The following is a 12,228-nucleotide window of genomic DNA, read 5'->3' on the forward strand; positions in this document are numbered from 1 at the left end:
ACGGGGAGTTATGTTATGAATGGATGAACTCATGCTTGTTCATGTGAAAATGTTGAAATAATTTTAACAGTGTGCAGCAAAACCATAGTTCTCAATTCATTATCAAGTTAAGATTGAGGATAATATGCATAACCAGAATACTAAAGTAAAACAATATGTTGTTCCAATCAGAATATATTGCAGTTTGGGAATAGGAACTCGACTGACATCGCTGTTTCACAGGGCTAAGTTATGTTTCAGGAATATTTTGTATTGTCTGGCAGCTACATAATGTATCACTTTTGTATTTTTTTGTGCTCCAATTAGTTGCATGAATTAGTAGGCCATGAAGCTTTGTTTCCCCTTGACATTTTCTACCATTAAACAATTGGGTATTTATGAGATAGAAGTGTATAACAGCCAGTTTGGTAGGATTTTATTTTGTTATGTTACAATTCCCTGAAAAATGCCAGAGGTATGCTTCCCAATGTTGTACACATGTAAAATGTTTTTGCTTCAGTGTATGAGAAAGAAAAAAGCAAATAATTATGAAAAATGAAATATAACGCTTTTCACATTCCCATCTATACTTGTCTGTTACAAAAGGTGTTTGCTTAAAGGAAATATATATAAGTGCATGAGATTATGATGGGATTTAAATTTGCATTCAGAATGGCAAAGTTCAAAGACATGCATAATTGTGATACAACTTTCTGGGCCATTTTATATGTGATTTAAGAGGAAAATAGGTTTTACAATAACTTCGAGCTGTAACACAATTTTTGGTTGTAGGACAGGTCACAAATACATTAGAAGGGATGAAAACTTGCTTCCAATATATAAACAGTTTGCTATTTCACAGATTTAGTTGGCTTATCAGGCAACAGAAAGTAATAATGATTCTGTTTTTACACTGAGCGAAATATATGAAGAGGTAAGCAGTTCTGTCATTTCTAGAGGAGGAAGGTATGAAATACAAGTAGACATAATGCCTCAGTCACAGTACAATTTTGTCAGTAGCATTGTTATAAAACAGAAATACCTTTCCACAGTACAAGATGGTGTATTACCAGAAAACAAATATGAATTCCTTCACCTGCATTTTTTTTCCTATTGCTTTGTGTACTACATTTGACAATGTGAGTTTCCTTTGGTAATGACAGTTCTAATATAACTTGCGTAAAGAACACAAGAAGCACTGGCAGTAATAATGGGTCAATTGGCGGGAGGCAACAATAGACAAAATGACTATTACACTGTGCACAATGTTAGGTTTTTAAGCAAATGTTTTTTGTTATGGTAGGTGAATGATTCTTTGGGAGAAGAATAGTGTGTTATCCCATTCAATTCTCACCTTCTAGATGTGACACCTTTGAGAAACTACTCCATTTCAAAGAAATACGTGGCCAATGTGGATTTTTTATCCAGGACCTTGTGTGTATAATTAGGCATTTTGAGGTAAAGGTTACCCTGGGTGGAATAACACATTAAAATACCCTGCATCTGATGAGGAGAAAGTGACCGGTTACAGAGTTTCCCCAGGAGCAAGTAATAGTGACCAAGGTAATGCTATCATGTTGCCATGAAGAATAGAGACTTGAGGTTGAAGGAAACCCTCCTTGGATTTCTTTTCCTTTACAGTATTGCATTTTAGCATTTATAATGACTCTAAACGTGATTAGGAATGGTTTCGCCTTTTGCAATTCCCTGTGCTGATTTCCGTTTTTGTGTCAGAGGATATAGAAGAACACTTTGAGGAGATTTGTGGAGAGATAATGGACTTGGAGGTAAATGACAATAAGTAATAAGGAAGGAAAATAATTTGGATAAATACTCACATCTATGTTGACAGCAAAGTGTGCAATGTGCTCAAGTCAAAGACAATGGTTCACCTTTTCAAATGACGTTATGGAACTTTGCGCCTAAAGCTTCAAGTGTAATGATCTGTGATTGACACACATGATTTAATAAGAGAAAACAAGGTGAAAAAAAAGGCAGAAAAAAGTATCTTTACCCAGTGACAGTAACATGACACAGACGGATGCAACAGTGGGAATGACCTTGTGAGCTGTATGGACATGCTTTGAGCTCACAAGAATATTAGGAAAAGTGCAACAAAGATTTTGCAGAGTATGTATGGTGTGCAGTGCTCTAGGTAAGGGACAAGCCACTGTATCTATCACCCAGAAGCAATGGGTGTGGTGGGAAGGAAAAGTAACCTGCTCAGAATTTGAAAGTGTAAAATATGTACAGAAAAATAACTGACATGGATGGACGCTTTGTTACTTGCACTTGTGAGCATGAGAACAACACCCAATGTGAGACAAAACAAAAATTAAGCCCAACGGAGTTGTTGTTGATAGACCAATGGTCGCTTTGCAGAGTGGCAACAAGGAAAATGACAACTGTCATGTCGACGAACTAATGAGAGACTTTTGTTTGCGGTGACTAATATATTTTGCTTCATTAACCCGCAGGTGAAGAGCACTGTTTCCAGAGCCCTGACTGTCTCATGCCCAGGTGAAAGAAACAACTGTATGTCGTGCTGGCCACCCAGACAACTGCGAGATGCACCAACAACAAGAACTGGATTCATGCATCCCATCTGAAGAGGGTGCCACCACAAGTAATGCTGCCACCATCTACCACACCCACAGCAGAGGATTTTCAGCAACACCAACCACCCCTCAGCAACAAAACAGCACCATACAAACTGAGATAATTTAAGAAGAAGAATGACTAAGAGACTTGGATGAAATGTTTGGGCTGAGACAAGGGGACGAGCAATCAACAGGAGAAGACTTAACCCCAGCCCAACAGACATCAGAAACAACAATCTACTCTTTCAATGGGCAGATGCGTACCTGTTCTACACTTACCACAGATGGAATAAAGGTGGTAAATATTCAAGAAAATGATGAAGGTACACTAAGAGAAATACTGGACGCATTGGAGCTAAACACAGTCCTCTGTACTGGCCTAACTGTTACACGTGTAAATATTGATGAAGTAACGGAAAGGAAGTAAAAGCTGCTAAAAGTCCATCTTGGTAGTTCAACCAACAGTGTGGTATCTGCAGCAGTGCCCCTGAATTACTGGTTGGTATGTGCTTGAATCTCTGCCAACCATTGTGATGGTGAAGAAAATGTACTCTCTTTTCAACTCACTAACGTACTCATTGACAGAGCAAGCTTGTTGCGAACCCCAACAGATTGCACCCCAAGCAACCTTCAGTACAAATAACATCCCCAGACCCAACAGCGGTGGACCTGTTACAGGTACTGGGTCTCAATGACAATGGCCTTTAACTGTGTGCCTAAAAAAACTGTCACTGGACATGGTACGCTGAGGAGACGCGCAAAGGATGTTTTGTCTACGAAGAGAGACTCAAGTAGAAGAACATTTTCTGCACCCCACTTGTTTTTGCTCTAACAGGTGTACTAGACAATATTGCCATTTTTGCATGAAATGTTTTATCCATCTGTACAGAGCCATGAATATGGTACAGAAGACAAAAACGAAAGTACACTGTTCCACGTCAGGAGAACTAGGGAGACCTGAACATTCAGGAGCGAATACCCTCAAGCATCACAGTGGATGACTAGCATCATCATCGGGTAATACTCCACGCCAGGCTGGCAGTGCAGTGCCTGACGGGCTCCCCAATAGGGGAGCAGCAAGCCGTTTTGTTCTTGATAGTAACTGGTAAGTTCCAGCTATCTTAAGCGAACGTGTCTGCATTCAGGCACAAACGCGCAAAGGAGAGAACAAAAGAATGAAATAAAATTGGTTGTTCATCACTACATATTTCATAATTTAATCAATAGTCAGGGATGAAACCAAGATTAAAAACAAGGGAAAGTAATCAATTGAGTATCAATGCTCAATTACTTTCAAAAACAGTAAACTCAGAAGGATGTCATTCTGGAAATCCGCTAAACTAGGTCAACATGTTTCGCGTCATGCGGTCCTAACGGATCCAGTGACGCTTCATCAGGACCAAAATATACAAAAAGGTGAGTCAGCTCTTCTCCTAAATCAAAAATATATGACAATGCACAAGTTTAAAAAGGTGTCAGCCGGTCACTTACATTGCAGTATACAAGCTTAGTTGTTGTCAGGTCACCCTAGGAGAAAGAATAAACAATAAAACACAACACCACAATGTACCCAACAGTGGTCACAGGTGTAAACATGCAAGCAGGTGCATCATGAAAAATACTGTGGTGGAAAAAAGGCCAACAATACACATGGGCTTACCGCCCCCAAGTTGAGATCGGGCTCCTTGGTAAGTACGTTCCGAGGACTCGGACGATTACTAAGTGTATGAATGCCAACTAGCTCAGTAAGGTATTGGTGTGATGGATGAAACATGTTGACCAAGGGTACTGATGAATAAACATATGTACTATCTACCTTTTCATAGAGTGTCCTTTTTGCACACAAATCCAATTCCCTCTACATATCTCATTCTTGTCCCAGTCATTATACCTTGAGGTGAGACTCCACCTCCAAACAGAAAAATGCAGGAGAATTCTTGGTACGCCCTCCCACTTTCCTTGGTATTATATATTGGTAGCCTTACACAGAATCCTCCTGCATGTTGTTTGTGCCATAGGACAAAAACGTGGGATGCAGAGGAATTAGGGAGAGGTAGGGGCCGCCTGCTGGGCTTGTTGGCTTTCCCTCTCCCTCACAGGGGATTTCTGAGGGACTTACTACACTGGGTGGCAATGCAGGGCCTTGTCTATGCCTCCCTTTCCATGGGTTTGGATCGTGAGGATCAGGGAGAGGGACATTTGTGTGAGGACTTCAATCTTCATTGTCAGGGCGCTCCGCTGAAACCTGTATAATGGCTATGAGCCCAGGGGCACTGGCACAAGATCTGTGCATGCACACGAACCACTGTTGCTTCTGTGCGTGAGTTGGCGTCCGTTTCTAAGGAGGAGAAAGAGCGCTTATTCTGGCAGGTTATAAATGCCAACCTGACCAATGGTAAGCATTTTGGGCCATATTTAATGAGAGGTTTTGCTTTTGGTTCTGATTTTCTGGCTACTGGGTGAGAGATAGCGTTGAAGGTACCAGCCCCTTATGGGAAAGCTCTAGGACTTGGCGTTTCTGATTCCAAGAAGTTCCTAGCAGAATGGGCAAGCACTCTGTCAAGAGGAGGCTTCTATTTCCCTCCACCTGCCAATGCTCCATTCATTTATTGAGGGGACCCTTCTCCCTCTCCTAAGGGGCATAGGAGGTGAGTATGAGGGGAGAGAACATACAGAATTGTTCTTGAGACACCAGTTGCTTTAAGGACACTCCTGAAAAGGCTTCAGACAAATGATAAGTGAGAAATATCTTTCCTCACCAGACATTTTGTTGAATAGCGATAATCAGTCCTCCCCCAGATTGTAAGGTGTGCTCAAGTCAGTTTTGGAGTAATGTATTTCTAATTTTACGAATGGTTGTGCATTAAAGATTATGGTGTAGGCATACTGGTGTTACAGTGTTGTATTTTGACTCAAAGGTATATGGCTGGGTATACCTTGGGTGTGATGACTGAGACAAGGGACATGGAAGTAATGCCCCAATTACTTACAGGTAATCTTCATTACTCTTAGTCCTACTTCTCCTTACCAGAGTCATTACAAAGCCACTTACCTTGCTTTCTTGCCTTTAATTAGGCTTAAATATTTCTGAAGGATTCTGGGTAAGACTACCAATATATAGTAAGACTTACCAAGAAGTGTTTTCTGTCTGGAGATGGAGTCTCACCTAAAGGTGTAATAACTGTGACGGGTAGGAACAGGACTAAGTGTAAAAAGATTATCGTAAGTAATTGTGGCATTGTAAGTTGTGGTATTTGGAGAGGGTGTGACATTACGGCCAGAGCTGCCAAAATTGGAACTGGGGTACAGTTTTTGAGCCTCTGCGTCGGTTCAACGTCCTGTGATTCTGAGGAAATCACTTAGTCTCCGCGTGCCAAAAAAAATAGAATCTGACCTTGTGTAGTGTAACTGACAGCTTGCAAGAACAAATCCCTGTTAGGTACAAACTACAAGGGGCAAACGCAAAGGAAACGCTGACCCTGACTGTAGTCAAATGTGTTCCCACAGTAATTTAGCGCCCCTTGCTGGTTAAATCTGAAAGTTAGAACTTCTTGCCTTAACGACAGTACGTCCTCTTTTTACTTCAATGAGAGCTCTACAAAACCCATGCCCAAGCAAATGTCGCATTTCTCGAGGTGGTTTTATGTGTAGTAGTTAGGAAAAATAAAAGAGAGACGACAAAACAGATTACAGCAGCATGGCCGTAGGAAGTCCTACCTAAAGTGTGTCGGCCATATTGGAATGGCAATATTTATATATATTTATTAACTAAATACAGATATTTACATATTTAGAACACATTCAGTTTAAAATAGTGTATCACACTAACTTGGAAAAAATATCCATAAAAAGTGACTTACTTTCACATGATAGCTTAGTTTTAATTGAAAAAACTGAAAACAAATTCTTAAATAGCTAAAACGGCGCTAATTTTAGAAAATGAATTTAAAATGCTCATCTATTGTACTGCATTCCAGTAACTGAACGTCATGATAGTGAAACATAGGTATTGGAATATGGCCACCTACTTTGGCTGCTGAATTCCCAACTTCGCACTCCTAGTTTTTCGTCTTCTTTCTGTTTCTATGATAGAGGTCTGGGTACCGGTAGCCCGTGGTCCGAGAATAGAGTGAAGCACATTTGCCCCGTGCGCCTACCGTTCCCACCGGAAGTACCGAATCTTAGCACGTTTAGCTGTCGCGATAGTTGGTAGAAGGCACACGAGGCAGCTGTTCCGTAGCAGCCTTCAATCGTGGGCTCCTGCATGTGCCGGTTGGAGTTCCTGGGACAACATTTTGCAGAAAGCGGAGGCCCTCCACTGCCTACCGGTAAAGTCTACAAATAGTTATGGGTGGGGTAGAGAGTATTAGGAATGGCCTTTTAATCAACCTGTGTTATTATCCCTTAGATAGATAATGGCTATATCATGACGACCTCCTGCTGTTCCCTTCAGGTAGTCATCACCAGGCTGGCTGGGCAGTAGATGTTACAGCACCGCAGTCCCCGCTCCACTTGTGTCACTGGGCATGGTCTGCTTATAAGTGTGTGGGGGCATGCAAGAATGAGAAATGCCACCACCACGGTACTATCAGCTTCTAACCATAGCTGTTAACCTAATTGGTTCGTGGATGAGGGTAAAGTGAAATATCTAAGGGGTGATCACATTAAAGCGAAGGAAGGATTACAAAAAAAATAATTTATAGGAAAATTGTTGTTTTGCTAAGACAGTGAGCATATTGGATACTATGGAGGCATGGCGATCTTTAGGATGAAGCATGCCACTGAAAAAAGGGCCACACCCTTGAAATGAAGGTAAGTTGAGACGGGTATGAAAGACCGTCCTGGGTAGGTAATTATCAAAACCCCGTAGCTCGGGCACATTTGTAATTGGAGACTCGTATAGTAGTTGGTAACTTGCCGATATTTGTCCATCGCGACTTCTGCCAGGGCCTTAGCATCTTACCACTGATGCATGCCCAGCTTATGTTAAGTTAGAGTGCTGATCTTGTGTACTGCCTTTTTAGTCAAGGCTGCCTCGCGTTGTCATGAACCGTTTTAGATTGTGTTCCTGTAAACAATGGCTCGTGGGAAGCATTGGTCAGTGGAAATATTTTCAAGCATTCGGGTCAAGTATTTTCAATTCAATTAAGGCCACAGAGGCGAGGACTTTGCTACTTAATTTTTCCTGCAAAATTTCAGCAGCCAATCAAAACAGTAAAAACATAAACTACATTTCCCATAACTAATCGGGGAACATCACCCCTTATATTAGGGCTAGCACAGAATGACTCCTCTTTATTTGCAAGAACCAGTGACAAAGTTCCTGGTGCAACACTGTTCATGAAACAGAACAAGAGGCCTGACCCAGCCACTAACTCCACTGGAACCAGAAGGTATGCCAACAAATTCAGGAGACTCAACGTGCGGTCCGTCAAACTGCTCCTGGACGGCAACGCAAGCTTGTCAACTAGATGTCCATGAAAGATCAGCCTGTAAGGCGCTCAGCCTTGTTTCTGTTCGGAACTTGCATAATAAGTACAATAAAGGTAACTTCTGCTAGGAAAATACCATCTAAATCATTGGTGTGATTAGTCTTTACACAGTACTTATGAGCAGGTCAATACATGCAGAAATACGAACAGGGTGGATAATCTTCTACTCCGTACCCTTATTAGAATTGAACATTTTTGACACACATGATTTAAAATGTTTCATTAAATGTCAGGACCGGATGATCACATTATGCTTATTTAAAACTTGTCCACCACCACAAAAGCTACACAAGCCACAGGCTTACAAGTGACTCTGATGCAGTAGCTCCCCTCCCCCAACAAAGTGGGTACCAAACACACTTGCATCCACACCAGCCTCAGCCAACAGCCACAAGATCCATCAGGCTAGAGTGACAGCTCCGGCCTGAATAGCTTTTGCAACACAGTTAAAAATTGCCCTACAGAATCACGTCTAACCTGTTAAGTAACCCTTTCGTAAGTTTGATGGCATTGAACCATATAGTTGGGACTTTTCTAGAAAACCTGTAAAAGAAATGCATTTTGAAAAAGTCTTTGTCTATTCATTTGAAAAGAGACTCCATCAGGAGTAAATGCTCTAACTGTGTTGGGATGGAAAAGTCCTCTGCATGATAAGAGACGTGCACTCCTGCCCTGAGTGCCCAACTGTACTGTTGTCTGGATTCCTAATGTGCTTTTTTTTTTTTTGTCATAGACAAACACAGGTCATGCCTTTTCCCCATGATGTAGGCCTGTCTCACGGATTACAGTCTTGTTGGCCCAGGAGGGGCATCCAAAACGCTAACCTTAAAGTAGTGGAAGGCTAGCACCTTCACCAAGAGTTAAGCAGTATCAGTGTGGTGGTGGCAGCATACTGTGTAGTGATCAGTAAGAATGAGCAGGTCCTTCTTACCCTGTCACTGGAGTGAGGCCTACAGACTTGCTCACTTTATTGAAGCGTTGTTTCTGTGTGCTTAACTCACCCTTATTCTACATCAGAATAGTAGTACTTGTGGGATTAGTGCATCTGCTGAGCACATGAGCGATAGCATTGATGTAAGATTTTAAAACACCCATTTTATCTTTTGAAACATTTTAGACTTTGCACTGCACTTTTTGGTATTTTACCTCATTAATCTTGAACCCGCCGCTCTTCGTCGTTAGACTGTGCCGATTGCTTGCTTGGAGAGATGCACCATACTCAAATTCTTTTGGATGTGGGAGGGAATCAGGAGACAAGGGGCAGAGTCAGAGCTCCGAGCCCTTGTAATGTGGCCTGCAGCACGGACGCATGAGAGATACCACTGATGTAAGACTTTAAAACACCTCCTTTACCTTTTGAAATTTGTTTTTTAGTCTTTGCACTGCGCTTTTTGACATTTTATCTTGTGAATCTTGAAGCCGCCACTCTTTCGTATTAGACTGTGGTGACTGCTGCTTGGTTGGAAGGATGTGCTATGCACAAATTCTATTGATTGGGAGGAGAGCTAGTTGGGAGGCAAGGGGCAGAGTCAGAACTCCAAGCCCTTTTAGTGAGGCCTGCAGAGCAGACCAGTGGTGGACATGCACCCTGGGCGTTCCGATGCCAGGCCCAAGACAAGCACATCTGAACCATTCTGCATCCAACTGGGGCTAGGGACCAGGAACCCTGGTCAGACAAAAAGATTGGAGTGCTTTTTTTTGTCAACTACTGGCGCTTCAGCCTGCCTGTCCATCGAATTGCAAGTTATTAGATCTTTGGGTGAGTCAGCCTACATGTGATTTCTGAGATTCATATTCCTCACCAGGCGACATAAGTACTAACATGGGGATAAGCCATGCTGCCCACCATGATCTAACTTCGCACCATCGGACCAGAGGCATGACTGAATTTTACTTTTTCAGCATTTACTGCAGTTCACTTCCGAAGCACCAACAACATGTATTTAACCTGCTGTGGGATCACAGCCCGGACATTCTTCTTCCCTTCTTCCCTTCTTTCTTTTTTTTGTTTTTTGTTTTTTATAGCGTCCTGAATCCACAACAGCTAGCTCTATGCCTGATTCGATCACCTTATTACCAACCTAGCTACTCCATGGTTAGAAGAGGTAGGACAGGTCTGACAGAGGGTAGGGGGGGTGCTATTGTTTTGAAGAAGGGATATAAATGTAACATAAGAATTTTCCTTCCCCGCCTGTGAGGTCTTAATATTTTCCCACTCTGCTTACACCCAAATTTACACTTTCTGGAGCATCGATCTACTGTCTATGCTGGGGATTGGTGCACCACCATTCCTAACTTATTACCCCCCCCCTATGTTTTGCACTTTGCAATTTCATGCTTTTGGGAAATCTCCACGTCCATTTTGATGACCCCCAAGTGCAGCTTAGGATGTGGTCTTGTTGAAGTTATGGGGGTCCTTAATCTGGCCCGCTGCAATACAGCTCCTATTCATGAGGCCAGACATCTTCTGGACACAACTTTTGCCAATGTGAAGGACCTGTCTACAGAGCCCCCTATTCCACTACTTTGGTCATATCACCTAGCAATTCTTTTACTATCAAAATCCCAAAGTGCTCATGGTTTGAATGATCTATATAAGCTAATATGTCTAGGATCTGGTGAAAGGTGAATGTTTCAACCTTAAACCAACAGCTTTTCAATAGTCACCCTGCTCTTAAGCGCACACTTGCGACAGACTCAGGGTTGATAGAGCAATGGATACTGAATGGTTTGGATGTAGCTTTGCTGACTGCGTCCAATTATTTGACTAGATCTATCCCTCAGGCTCCTTGGTTTAAATAAACTCTATGTCTGGAAAACAAAAATATTGCAAGGTCTTGGAAAGACCTTGTAGGAGGTGTTACGATGAGGAAGTCAAAGCTAATTACAAACAAGCAATAAAAAAAAAATCATGAGATTTGTAGGAAAGCACAATTGTTCTCTCATAAAATCATAAATGCCCCAAACTGTCTTGACACTCTACTATGTGGTGGAAGAACTTTCTGACTCTGGCATATTAGCTCCAGCGCCTTTGCTTTCACAGACTCGGTGCGAAGAGGTACCCCTCTTTTTATCAAAAGGTGGCAGATAACTAGGCCCAGTTAACCAAAGACCCTAAGGAAAGTATAATTGCGTCAGATCCTGCTGTTTTTGACTGTATTGTCAAACCCTCCTGTGGGGAGCACAATAGTAGCACTCCTATGTCGGACCTCACCTCTAACTTTAAATCATGACCCCTGTTGGATATCTCTACTTTTCGGGCAGTCCTAAAATCTATGAAATCAGACTCCTCCTGCCCCCCCCTAGATCCCTTACCACCTGCCAAATTTGGCCTAAAGGACCTGAAGCTATTAAATCTTATTTCTTCTCTTGAGAAGGGCATCGTTCTGTGAACTGGAAGCAAGCTATGGTTAAAAAAAAAAAATCTGGACCCAACCATTTGGTCTAATGTCTGTCCTATCTCCCCACTGCCCTGTCTCTCCAAAGTTTTGGTGAAACATTTGAATGCATGCCTCACATCTTAAGTTGAGACCCACAGTTTTTTTTACACTCCTCACAGTATGGTTTCAGGGCCAGGTATAAATCAATCAGAGATTTGTAGAGCGCGGCTAATCACCCATTGAGTCTCAAGGTGCTGTTCGTGTGTGTGTGTGTGTGTGTGCTGCTTAGTTGAAGAGCCAGGTCTTGAGGTCCTTCCTGAATTGCTTCAGTGATGCAGTCAGCTGGAGCTTGAGAGGTAGTTTGTCCAATGTCTGGGCTGCTAGGTAGGAGAAGTATCTTCCTCTTGCTGTGCTTTTCCAGATCTTGGGGACGGTTGCAAGTGCGAGCTGGGAAGAACGGAGATTCCTGTTGGATACATAGAAGGCAAGGTGGTGGTTGAGGTATGCCGGACCTATGTTGTGCATTGCTTTGTAGGTGTGGATCAGGAACTTGTATGTGATGCGCTTGTTGACTGGGACCCAGTATAGGTCTCTGAGGTGGAATGAGATGTGGCTGTCTGGGATGTCCAGGATGTGTCCGGGTGCTGCATTCTGGATCCTTTGTAGTCTTGCTTTAAGTTTCTTGGTGATGCCAGCGTAGAGTGCATTGCCGTAGTCCAGTTTGCTAGTGATGAGCGCATGGGTGACTGTCTTCCTCGCATCAGAGGGAATACATTT

General features: G+C 42.4%; 1 protein-coding gene across 1 annotated transcript in view; it reads left to right on the forward strand.

Annotated features, from left to right (window-relative positions):
• Positions 1-6,647: 6,647 nt before the first annotated feature.
• DENR (density regulated re-initiation and release factor) overlaps positions 6,648-12,228 on the forward strand; it is a 57,385-nt gene continuing 51,804 nt past the window's right edge. The window contains exon 1 of the mRNA XM_069214957.1: positions 6,648-6,907. The gene's annotated coding sequence lies outside the window, so the exon portion shown is untranslated. The remainder of the gene's footprint in view (positions 6,908-12,228) is intronic.

The sequence above is a fragment of the Pleurodeles waltl genome, chromosome 11, assembly GCF_031143425.1.
Source record: "Pleurodeles waltl isolate 20211129_DDA chromosome 11, aPleWal1.hap1.20221129, whole genome shotgun sequence".
Lineage (NCBI taxonomy): Eukaryota > Metazoa > Chordata > Amphibia > Caudata > Salamandridae > Pleurodeles > Pleurodeles waltl.